The sequence below is a fragment of the Schistocerca nitens genome, chromosome 3, assembly GCF_023898315.1.
Source record: "Schistocerca nitens isolate TAMUIC-IGC-003100 chromosome 3, iqSchNite1.1, whole genome shotgun sequence".
Lineage (NCBI taxonomy): Eukaryota > Metazoa > Arthropoda > Insecta > Orthoptera > Acrididae > Schistocerca > Schistocerca nitens.
The window spans coordinates 937,199,863-937,213,745 of record NC_064616.1 but is presented as its reverse complement, the minus strand read 5'-3'; positions in this window follow the sequence as shown (position 1 = coordinate 937,213,745).

Sequence of the window (13,883 nt, the reverse complement as noted above, 5' to 3'; positions counted from 1 at the left end):
GGTGGATGGTACAGTACTGACCAAACAGAGCAGCCACAGCTTGTGCTGTATGCGCCCGCGCTTTACTGTGCAAAATGATGGGTGTGTTGCAGCAGAAACTGTCGCCGCGTCTTTCGCAAAGCTGGTCGTAGGTGATGCTCCAAAAACTAACAGTAATATGACTTAAGTCTTTGTGATGAATGAAGCACTTTCTTGGCATTTGCTTCTGAACTGTTCCAGAGATTCGACAGGCAGTAGACCACTCCATTAACACCACCAACAGAACAGGCTCTGCTAACGGTATACTACACCTTCCACAACGCTGGTGACCACTTTGAAGGACAGTAACAGGTGCAAACATGTAACACTTTTGTATCGGTTGTGAATAAATAGTTGCCACTATTTAAGTTCCTCGTATATTTATTATACTGGTACAAAACACTCGCTTTGACGTGCTTGGGGTCACACTACATAGCCACCGATCTGCAAACTACTCGTAAATTATCGAAATAATGCATTGCACACCCTACAGACCTGCAAACTACTCGTAGATCACCGAAATAATGCACGTAAAACGCTCTGCAGACATGATCACTAATTGTCAGCTGTCGAAATAATTCAGTAAACTGATGTACATACACGCAAACTACTCGTAAATTGACAAAATAATGCATGTAAAAGGCTCTGCAAACATGCTCGCTGTCGAAATAATGCATTGTAAAGCCTACAGACCTGTCCACAAAATAATGCGACAGACACGTTCACTACATGTAAAATTGGCAAAATAATGCTGTATAACGCTCTGCCAACTTGCTCACAATGCTTAAACAAACGAAAATAATCCAATGGACAAACACTCATTGCATGTAAAAAAACGCTTTCGAACTATCGTCAATCACAACATATCAGCGAACTGCACCCCTGCAGAAACTCCTAGGCGTGCACACGCCGACGCTGCCGTCCCCGCTGTGCAAGCCACTGCCAGAGAAACGAACGCCGGGGTGCGAGCCATCCAACTCACGCTGCTGCTGCTGCCGCCGCTTACAGCCAGCAGGTGAAAGTCGCGCCTACTTTCGGGTATACAGTTAGAATTCTTCGAGTGTTATACTGACGTCTATGTATATAAGAGCCAAGTCTCTCCTCTGAACACACTATAGAAATGTGTTCCAATGCTCCCCAGAATAGCACAGTGTGCATTCTCCCCAGCGATCCTAACGGGACATGTGATATGCCTCTGGCTGCATATGTGTTTACTCAGTCGTGCACGTATTTAGCTGCCCAGTGTCTGATGATGCATTACCGTGAAATGTTTGCGTGGCGACTCACCATCGCAGGTGCAGCTAAAAGGTTCTCAATGTTCTACGGGCGTCACATGGTTATGTAAATAAGAGCCAAGTCTACCTCTCAGAAATCGTTAAGTGCCACAGAAATAGTTCACGGCCGCTTTTATTGGAACACTCGTGATGTCTCAGCTTGTCTTCATGGAAATTCTTGTCCTAACAGAACCTCTTTATAAAAATAGCCCAGTATAAAGTCGAATGCATTCCTCCTGATGGTCCTAACGTGGGACCCCGTCGATCACGTTACCCTTCCTGCTTTCAACAAACATATCCAAAATGCGAACATTCTCACCGATATGTAGAAGCTCCTATGTCCCAGCACAAAGGATGTCTTGTGAATGAATGGAGCATTCTGATCGGCTCTTGCTGAATTTAACCCCCAAATTACCGATGCTGCCAGTGTGGAAGCACTGTCCGCCTTTTTCTTCCAGTGGAAGAGGCTCTCAGTGGGAAAACTATTTTGTACAGATCGCCATATTGTACTAATAGTTAAACCCTGCAAAAGTGGCCTACAGACCGCCAAATATGGAAAGACTCTTGCTCAATTACACAGCTCTGCCACTGAGTACAGAAGCTTGAATATTCAGTTTGAAACTGATCACCACGTACCATAACAATGTCGTAAACACACAATTCGTATGCTGGGCCATACAAAATCGCCCCTTTTTCATGATGCATATAGCTGTCGACCGCCAGACACTCGCATGTATACCGTGAAGACAGACAGCATGCACATGCACCTTATATACTCCTCACAGCAATAGATATTTCCCGTGACGTCGGGTGGTCATCCACTGCAGCCGATGGTCACAAGTCATCCGCTCCCGACACGTGACCAGAGCGTCCTCAGCAGACCGAAGTCACTTTCCGAACTGTTGTACCAAGTTCCCCTCATTTCCCCTTGGCACAAAAGGCGTTACTGTTTCTGAACCCAACCTGCATACTTGCTTTCTACACCCATCTCCAGACTCTGGGATTACAAGAACATGTATTTTCACATGGTTTGCCAGAATATTATACCATTTACGCGATACTTCTCGATATCAAGCACACAGCAATGTAGCTTGCATAGCAGTATCGCTCATACAGTATAATTCCGAAGATATAGAATCGAAATTGTTTCTCTAGAAACTCGAAACCTTAGCGACGTGGAGCGTGCTATAAACCACTGAGTTAACTAGATACTAATTCCGTCTGCGAATACCTTTACGTAAAAGGCCGTCTAGGGAACGACGCTGTTAAGTCAGCTACATTCCTGCATACCAACAGGCCTTTCCATTCAGACGGTTCTTGCCGTAAGTGAGAAATGTTAATCATTCCCGCCATGGGCCACTGCTGGCGCACCATGCTCCCCTAGACAGAATCTTCCTAGGAAACTGTCCACATACATATTTGATCGCTATACTAACAATTAAATGTTAAGATTGTGGTCTCAATGGAACGACATTCGACAATGAGTGAAGTATCGGAAATAAATCCTGCTGATGGCTGTGGCTCTGGAAATAGAAATATCTGTACCACTTTTGTGACTTGACATATTCTTCAATTTGCTATCACAGTATTCCACGTCAAATCCCTATCTTCCTTACGACGGGACATAGTCATTTCCTTTGTACATGTTGGAACACACACAATATTATAGAAGCCTGATGCTCAAGGCGAATCTATCATGAATTCCCTATTACTAAGTATAAATACTTCGCCAATAACTGATTGCTGGCAATACGAAATAACAAAACTCAGCGATGGCTGGACATGTTTCGTGAGTTTTTCTTGTGTGTGGTACTACTGTGTCTTAGAAAGAGAGGCATAATCGTCTTACAAACCGCCAAATGTCAAAAAACACGCTCGCAATAACTACTATTTGTTACTGTCACAAGCGGTCTTGGATTTACAAGTGGACACAATTATGCGTGTTAAAAGCTGTTCTGGCTTTATAGATCGAGGTATGGCATTGCCTCTGAATGAAGTGGTAGAACTGACATAAAATCGGCGGAATTGCGAAAAATGATGGGAAAATATGTATAAATTGAGGGAATATACACCGAAATGCAGGGAAATTGAGGAAGTACCTACGTGTCTTCGGGTTGGCGCAGAACAATTTGTACATGGGAACAAGTATGCGACAGCAAGAGGAATCTGAGAAAACGTCGACATGGAAGCGAAGGGAACCAGGGAAATGGTCACTTTTCCGTTGAGGCAGCATTCTACTGTGTGTCTATTGCGATAACAGTGATGCACGTGAGTTGACTACTGTATTTGACGCTTTTCAGGAAAACAGAGAACCATCTGCCTCTAAACTTACATGCATCTGTGTTAAAGGATAACAGACAGTGGACAGAGTGATCGATTGAGATTGAACTGTAACAAGGTACGATTTAATGGCAGACTGATGGTTTCTGCTGCTCTGTCAGAATGCATCAGTCGTGTGACATAGCCAGTGTTCGACTCATATACAACCACGTATTCTATATGTGACTTAGAGCACTGTCTACTTGCAATCGTTAACACCAAACCTCTCGGTCATGAGAGAACTTCCATCTCGTGTGATTAAACGTGACCTCCCTGTTTCGGCACATTCCTCTAAAAGAACGAAGATTTATGCCATGTACTCAATTCCCCTGTCACATCTTGGGTATAAAATCGAGACTTCAGTTTCATAACTAAGATGATTATAAGTTAGCGATAGGTGTTTGTGAGACACTGTAATCCCGGTGTATACATTTGCTTGACAGATGTGTTGTTTGCAGAGTTAGTGGCGGCATGACGTGTAATTTCACATGTCGGACGCCGCTGCTATGCGTCTATCTGTTTCCTTGTAAGAAGTATTCTCCATTACTAATGATCATTTTATATAGGACTGATGTGGGCATAGTATAATTTCTGAACTGTGACTGGATGTGAACAATGGATGCTATACATCTCTGGAAAGCTATATTGTGCATGTGTCACACAGAGCCGATGTTGTAAGGAAGTAGTTTTTTTCATTTTACAGTTTGTTACGATAGTTTATCGTAGAGAAACCTGCAAGAAGGATGTATGTCATGTACTGGAAATACATATTTCTTACAGTGGAATTTCTTACATGAATGATAGGTCAGAAACTCAAGGGATCTAACATTATAGCTATTTTGTAAGTGCAGAACTGTGTAGCCTTAGGAGTGTATGTGTTTATGTTCTCTCTTACCAATACCTTCCTGGTACTGACCCCATACACTAGAACAATACTTTAAAATGACAGCATAGTTGATTTACGTAAAATGCTTCGAACTCCATCCGTCTGGAGCTCTATCATGCATAAAAATCACCCGTTTCTTGTTCTTCTTAACCGTCTGTTATTACATTACAACACTTTCAAATCTGTTACTATACACCGATAAGGAGTGCTAACCACTTCAACATGGGCGCATCTGGAGAAATCTTGTGCAATTGGATAGGCAAGGACTCGACATGCTCCATTCATTCATGAGATGCGGCGTGTAGCAGTCTACTTGTGGTCAGCTCCATATTAAATCGGTAACGGCACTGCAGGGCAGCTTGGTCAAAGACAGTGCGAGGGGGCCTTTCAGTCTCTAATTTCATCCTAAGACTGTGACTGCAATCCTCATAGAGATAGATCGCAAATTAAGCACTATGCTCGAGGTGCTAGAAATATGTCGAGCATTGTCTGGCATACTTTAATTACGTATACGTTCGAGAATTCACAACGCATGTACGTACTGCACAGTCATCTATCTACATTCGCAATGATACTCGCAAAGTAGAGAAGGGACAGTTTAGCGATGATACTGAAATTGGGAAACATGCTATCACATCATTGGTTGGTATTGAAATTACTGTGAAATTGCTAAAATTGTTCCCACTGTCAACTGTGATGCTTGTTATTACGGTACCTTGACGGTGTCTTTTCCATCCCATCAATTGGTTACCACATAATGATTGACTGACATCACTTGTTTGAGATGGAGGAAGAGTTTTGGTGGAGGGGCAACACCTTCTGGAGATGGCTAGTACCGAAACAGTGATCGCATACATGACTGCAATATGTGGAATCAGTCAAAACGTTGCAGAGCCACCAGCTATTCCGTCACTGTGGCAGATGAGTTTAAATGTAGAGGTCATCAGTCACCTTCGGACAGTAGTCTGGAAATGCTCCACAACAGCGGCAAACTTTTTCAGTTTCCTTATGTTGTAACTGTATTTTGTTTAAAATCATCCAGTGTGTGTGGTGTGTTATGGTAGCAGAAGTAAAAACATAATTTACACCATACGACGGCTAATTTTATGTGAGAAGCAATGGATCAGAACATGTCAATGTCAGTTTAGAAGCCCGCATCTCGTGGTCGTGCGGTAGCGTTCTCGCTTCCCACGCCCGGGTTCCCGGGTTCGATTCCCGGCGGGGTCAGGGATTTTCTCTGCCTCGTGATGGCTGGGTGTTTTGTGCTGTCCTTAGGTTAGTTAGGTTTAAGTAGTTCTAAGTTCTAGGGGACTGATGACCACAGATGTTAAGTCCCATAGTGCTCAGAGCCATTTGAACCATTTTTTTCAGTTTAGAACCTGACACACACCTTGAAGTCATGGTGGAAAAAACAAAATGTATGGCAGTGTACAAAGCGTGTTACAGCAGAAAAAACAATTAGATTAGATTAGATTAGTACTTGTTCCATAGATCATGAATACGACACTTCGTAATGATGTGGAACGTGTCAGGTTAATAAAAGGTGTCTATACAAGATATTACATCAGACAAAACATGACAATGTTTCAAACAGCGACACGGGGTCACAGGGAGCGTCTCTTGCGACTTACAGTATAGTTTGTGGGATATGGTCATCCTCCTAAAGTACAGGCGATGCAACTTTACACTGGTCTGTGCAGTGGATCAATACCTGTATATTTAATAGGATCGTCACATGTGTGCGATGTTGGCACACAGACAGTATTTGTTTTCGATATATGGGAGGAGAGAGATGCAGTAAAAATCTTATGGAGTTCTCTATCGGATGAAGTTAGTGGAGCTTTTAAAGTTCGTAATTTTTCTCTGTTGGATGGTACAGAATGACGATGATAGCATGTTGGGGTGATAGACGTGAATGGGCCCTGAAGGTCGCGTATCTTCTTCTGACTGCAGTATCTGTATGTAGTAGCAAAATCCCTGTCCTTCTCCCAGTTCACGTACTGTCTTTTATACTACCTCATGTTGCAGGAGCAGGCTTCGTTTCGTGCTGACCTTATACATCGTACACTGTTGGCAGAGCTACAACAACTTGTTCCCATTTCCACCGAATGATCAAATCACAGTTCTGTCACACTAACTCAGATGGTGGTGGTGGTGGTTAGTGTTTAACGTCCCGTCGACAACGAGGTCATTAGAGACGGAGCGCAAGCTCGGGTTAGGGAAGGATTGGGAAGGAAATCGGCCGTGCCCTTTCAAAGGAACCATCCCGGCATTTGCCTGAAACGATTTAGGGAAATCACGGAAAACCTAAATCAGGATGGCCGGAGACGGGATTGAACCGTCGTCCTCCCGAATGCGAGTCCAGTGTGCTAGCCACTGCGCCACCTCGCTCGGTCACTAACTCAGATCACTCTGTTTCTACACAGGTTGCAGAAGGTGGTGTCTGGTCAGTTCCGGCTTAAATCGGAACGATCAGATGTGCAAAGCTGGAGAAATGGTAGCAGTTGCAAGAAGCGTAGAAACTATCTGAAATTTTACTATAGCAGATAGGTTTGAAAAAAAGGTGATTCGTTTCGAGATACGAGAGTGCCAGAAATATGATTCACTAGTGGCTGTAATCATTAAAGGATTTCGTCATAGGATACAATGCAGGTATGTCGATGAATGGAAAGACTTGAGTCCAAATCATAGGCATCATTCCTATTGGAAAGCATAGCACTAGAGATCTGAAAAGCTAGTGTACATTTCTTATGACCTCAATCGGCACACCATCTAGTGTTTTTGATCTTCTCAATCAACCATTGCCTATAACCCAGTCAATATATCACCAAACCTCTGACGTGGCATCGAGATAGAATGCAGTACAAATACTGGAGTCTGGAACTGCGCGACCACTACGGTTGCAGGTTCGAATCCTGCCTCGGGCATGGATGTGTGTGATGTCCTTAGGTTAGTTAGGTTTAAGTAGTTCTAAGTTCTAGGGGACTGATGACCACAGATGTTAAGTCCCATAGTGCTCAGAGCCATTTGAACAAATACTGGGGAAATATCTAGCTGCGCCATGAGGGAGTTGCAAATACCGATTTCGTACCACGTTACTTAAACGAATCACTCTCTGTAAGTTCGGTAATTTTATTACAGGGTTGCACCGTTGGTGATGTGCAACCGCACTGTTGGTCTGATAATGTAAACTCTGGTGATCACCGTCTATATTCAGTGTCACGGTATTTGTCTGGAAAAAAAAACCACTTCATTCGAAGGTAATGCCATACCTCGACATATAAAGCCAGTATAGCTTTTAACATGGACACTTGTGTGCGCCTGTAGAACCAACAATGCTTGTGACAGTAACATACAGTAGTTGTTGCGATTGTGTTTTTTGACATCTTGCTGTTTGTAAGAAGATTACGCGTCTCTTTCTAAGACACAGTGGTACCACACGCAAGAAAAACTCATGAGACATGTCCACCCATCGCTGATTTTCGGTCAGTATTATTTCGTATCTCCAGCAATCAGTTATTGGCGAAGTATTATACTTAGTAGTAGGGGATGCGTGATGGGTTCACCTTGAGCTTGTAAAGTATGTGGTCCTGTTCCGACATGTGCAAAGGAAATGACTATGTCCAGTTGTAAGGAAGGTAGGGATTTGACGTGGAATACTGTGATAGCAAACGGAAGAGAGTGTCAAGTCATAAGAAGGGAGAGACATTTCTATTTTCATAGGCACAGCTGTCAGCAGGGTGTATTTTTGGTACTTCGCTCATTGTTGAATGTCGTTCAATTGAGACCGCAGTCGTAATATTTTATTTTAATTATAGCGATCAAATATGTATGTGGCCATTTTCCTAGGACGATTCTGTCTAGGGGAGTGTGGCGCGCCAGCTGTGGCCTGTGGCGGGAATGATTCACATTTGCTGCTAACGGCAGGAGCCGTCCAAATGGAAAGGCCTGTTTTGATGCAGGAATGTAGCTGACTTAACCGTGTCGTCCTCTAGAGGGCCGAATAGCGAATTAATACTTAGTATATGTTGGATAGCTTTCGTGATCGCGTGGAAATTTGAGAAGATTCAATACGGACATGTGTTTGTGCTGGACCTTTATTCCGCCCAATCCAAATTGTCTGTTTGACTGCGTTGTAGTCACCACCGTTTAGGATAGGGAAAGTTAGTTTTGTGCAATATTCTGAGCACAAGTTACAGCCAGGTGCGGGCCGGATTGCAGTGAGTTACGTATACCAACAATTGCGTAGCAGAATAGAGGCCACAGGCCCATCAAATTGCTGAAAGAGTATACGTACTGGTTTTGCATGTCGCAAATCACAGGCAGAAGGGGCCCACTGGCCAACCTAGCGTGTTACGAGTACATGGCGAGAAGCAGCGCATATGGTAAAACAGAGGTGCACAGCCACATTTAAATAAGTGCGGGTTTCTAACGAGAATCATTCAAGTGTGGCAGCTCTCCTGGATGAGGCGTGTCACACCACCAGCTACATGCAGCAGCAGATGGGACGCCAGTGTTCCAGTCCACGGTGGGTCGCTGGTTCAACCCTCTGAGGCTGACGCGGGGTCCGTAGCCAGCCAGTGGTGGGCCACTCCACAGCTCACTACTGCTGGCAGTCGTCCTGGCTTCCAACACATGCCGGAGGCATCCTGAGGCGACGGCCGCAGATTCGGACTCTGAAACACAGGCGCTTGTTGTCGTTGCGATCCTAGCCACACCGGCAAGAAGCACTCAGCTGGCCACCTGCGGCTCACACTGAGTGGCGCTGAGTCCGTGAGTCCGTAGCCAGCCAGTGGTGGGCCACTCCACAGCTCACTACTGCTGGCAGTCGTCCTGGCTTCCAACACATGCCGGAGGCATCCTGAGGCGACGGCCGCAGATTCAGACTCTGAAACACAGGCGCTTGTTGTCGTTGCGATCCTAGCCACACTGGCAAGAAGCACTCAGCTGACCACCTGCGGCTCACACTGAGTGGCGCTGAGTTGGCAGGGTCACAGACCGCTGAGTCAACTGCCAGCATCCTGACAACGACGCAATTCCGCTCCTGCCCAAGCCCGACTCACAGCAGTGCGTGCACGGGTTGCTGAGGCAGCCATTCTGTGCCAAGCCATTTTGCTGACATCAAAGTGGTGTCCTCAGCATTGTGGGACTCAGTAACGCAGATCGAGAGGAATGGGGGTACTGTAGTTGGAAACAATAAATCACTTGGAAAGCTCAGACAAGTCTTAATATGGTGCCTTCTATCTCTTCCTGCTACATTTGGTGTTGCTGTTACATTTGGTGAGAGAATAGCTGACATTGTCTCTCCAGTACGACATCCGAGCCCACCGCCCACATTACATTCACAAGATGTGGTGAGTTTTGACTAATTTTCTTTTTAGTATTGAACGTTTTCTTTCCTTTTCATGTTTTTGAGTATGGCTCATGGCAGGCCATTTTAGACGTTTTCCGTAGCCATTTTTTTTTCTTGTCAGAATAAGTGTTATTGTATCTGGGGCAGTAAGATTTTTTTTCGTGGCATTTAATTACTTTTGTATTGGTTTGAGTATGATGTTACTGAGTATGATGATACTGAGGTGTAGGGAGTCAGATTATTCTTGTACTTAAATGTTTTGTTTCGGGACTAACTGGGAATGAAAGCAACACAATGGCAGAGTCAGGGACACGAGATGTGTCAGAACCAGAAGCGGTATGGATTTTGTTGGAAAAAGTAGCACAATTCACAGCAGACAATACGCAGTTGAGATATGAATTAACATCTAGAAGTGAGTGGGAAACCGTAATCAACGAGTCGTCGTTGCCTGGGGTGCAGGAGATTGATCTAGCTGTCGCGAGTTTGAGTATTCCGTTTTCTGGCAAGGCATCTGAGGATATGCATTTGTTTGTGGAGGACTTGGAGACTTCAGCGGTGATGAATGGTTAGTCTGATGAGCATTTGTTACATATAGCCAAGATTAGATTAACAGGTGAAGCGAAAACATATGTAAGGTGTTCTGAGGCCTTAAGGAAGGCAAGACAGTTTAAGCAGTTAAAGAAGGGCCTTTACAAAGGTACAAAAACAGTATAGCGCTCGGTACTTTAGAGGGAGGTTGAGTACAATGTCAAAGAGACAGGGGGAGACGATCGAGAAATTTGCGGACAGGATAAGGGAAATTAATAAGTATACTTATGAGTTGGGTCACAGCGATGAAGCGAATTGTGTTATGTTGCTGGAGGCAGAGCAAAGGGCACTTGAATTATTTTTGAGAGGGTTACCGGCGCATATGTCACGGAAAGTGCATGCAGGGACTCCGAAAGATTTGTATTCGGCCACTCAGCTGGCAATTCAGTGTGACGAAATAGACATTTCAACAGGGGTATGCAAGAGGCAAACAGTGTTTACAGCGGGTGTGAAATGTTTTAAGTGTGGTCGTACGGGACATGTGCAGAGGCAATGTACCCAGTCACTGAGGAATAATGGAAGGGGTGGAAATCGGCAGTGGGGAGGACGGAAAAGTGGAGATAGGAGAGGTTGACAAGTGTTAAATGGCAGAGGGGGTCTAAGACCCACCTAAGGGAGCTCCTGTTTAATTTCAATGCTACAAATGCGTATGCAGAGGTGGAATGTTCAGTGGTAGGATCCATAGGAACTGAAAAGTTTAAGATTTTGTTGGACACAGGGGCGCAAGTGTCAGTGGTCACCATATGTTGCTATTTCAGCTAGGGGAAACTGTTGTCAGTGCAGAGCTGTAACGATGGACATTCAACGTAATGTACAAACCAACTGAACTGCATACATTAGCATTAAGACTTAATTCGCATGAGTGTGTGTGTCTAGTGGCACCAGGAAGTCGCTTTAGGTAAGTGTGGACTCAAATCTAACTGTGGGTATAGTATGTGTTATTGAACCATTGGAGGATAATGTAGTTTTGGGTCCATTGGGTTGTTTTGTGAAACATAGTGTTGTAAGAGTACAGGAGGGGAACGACGGGTTAATAGTTCCCGTGAACATGGATAATTTTTTAGCACTGTAGACGCGAATTTGAGCAAAGGAGTTTTAGTAGCATATTTGAATGTGCCAGATGACGAAGACTGGTGTTTGAGAGGTCGGTGAAGCGATCAACCACTAACTGCCAATAGAACTGCATTACGTGACAAAATTAAGCATTTGTAAGAAGGAGAAAGAGAGCATATGAAAGAATTATTGTGGGAAGCTAAGGATTTGTTTTTTCCACAAGGGCCGTTACCAGCAACTTCATTAGTTTAACATAGGATACCAACAGGGAATGAAGCACCTGTATACCGTAAAGAATACACAATACCGAGGTATTTGCAGCCGATTGTGGAGGATTTCATTGATCAGCAGCTTCTGGGCGGTATTATAGAGCATAGTAATAGTTGCTGGGGAGCTGGTATTGTCGTTGTGCCTAAAAATCTGTGGATAGAACTAAGAAATACAGGTTCTGTTTTGACTACTGATACCTCAATAATAAGACAGTAACGGACGCACACCCCATTCCAAACATATCGGAGACTTTGGATCACTTACAAGGGAACCTCCCCATCGCACCCCCCTCAGATTTAGTTATAAGTTGGCACAGTGGATAGGCCTTGAAAAACTGAACACAGATCAATTGAGAAAACAGGAAGAAGTTGTGTGGAACTGTGAAAAAATAAGCAAAATATACAAACTGAGTAGTTCATGCGAAGATAGGCAACATCAAGGTGATTGGGAGGGCAGGAGCGCCGTGGTCTCGTGGTAACGTGAGCAGCTGCGGAACGAAAGGTCCTTGGTTCAAATCTTCCATCGAGTGAAAAGTTTAATTTTTTATTTTCAGTTTATGTGACAAACTCTTATGTTTTCATCACTTTTTTGGGAGTGATTATTACATCCACAAGAAAACCTAAATCGGGCAAGGTAGAAGAATTATTTATGGAGTAAATTCATGGACGTCCTGTAGAAACCTCTTCAAAGAACTGGGTATACTAACTACTGCCTCTCAGTATATTTACTCCTTAATGAAATTTGTCCAATATAATATATCTCTTTTTCCAACAAACATCTCAGTTCATACATACAATACCAGGAACAAAAATGCAAAGACTTAAAAGCACTTACTTTAGTTCAAAAAGGGGTCCACTACTCAGGAACACTCATCTTCAATAATTTGCCAGCAAACATAAAAAATTTACTTACAAATAAAGATCAGTTTAGAAGGAGCCTGAAAGACTTACTAGTGACCAACTCCTTCTACTCCATTGACGAATTTAGTAATAGAAACAAATGATGTACTGTATATATTCATACTATTAGTATTGTTATTTCAGCTTAAAAAAAATTGACATGTTCCACATCCACGAGGATCTCCTCAGCACGGATCTATGGAACGAAAAACTAATCTAATCTAAACTTGAAAACACTATAATGTCATCCAAATAGACCAGACACTGCCTTGGTTTCAAACCCATCAAGACACTGTCTAGCAACCTCTGAAACGTTGCCAGAGCGTTTTACAAACCGAATGGCATTCTGATGTACAGGTAATGGCCTCCAGGAGTTGAGAAAGCAGTTTTTGGACGATACTAACTGATGATAACTACTTGTCAAATCCATCATAGAAAAGTACAGGCACTGTCCTAACAAGGGAACCTCCCCATCGCACCCCCCTCAGATTTAGTTATAAGTTGGCACAGTGGATAGGCCTTGATAAACTGAACACAGATCAATTGAGAAAACAGGAAGAAGTTGTGTGGAACTATGAAAAAATAAGCAAAATATACAAACTGAGTCGTCCATGGGCCACATAGGCAACATCATGGACAATTTGAGTTCAGGAGAGCTGTGGTCCCGTGGTAGCGTGAGCAGGTGCAGAATGGGAGGTCCTTGGTTCAAGTCTTCCCTCGAGTGAAAATTTTACTTTCTTTATTTTTGCATAGTTATTATCTGTCCGTTCGTTCATTGACGTCTCTGTTCACTGTAATAAGTTTAGTGTCTGTGTTTTGCGACCGCATCGCAAAACCGTGCGTTTAGTAGACGAAAGGACGTGCCTCTCCAATGGGAACCGAAAACATTTGATCGCAAGGTCATAGGTCAACCGATTCCTCCACAGGAAAACACATCTGATATATTCTATACGACACTGGTGACGGCATGTGCGTCACATGACAGGAATGTGTTGTCGACCCACCTAACTTGTACACTTGGCGAATGGGTAAAAAGATTAGATTAGATTAGATTAGATTAGATTAATACTAGTTCCATGGATCATGAATACGATATTTCGTAATGATGTGGAACGAGTCGAATTTTCCAATACATGACATAATTAGGTTAATTTAACAACATACTTAAGTTAATATAACAACTTTATTTTTTGTGTTTTTTGTTTTTCTTTATTTTTTATTTT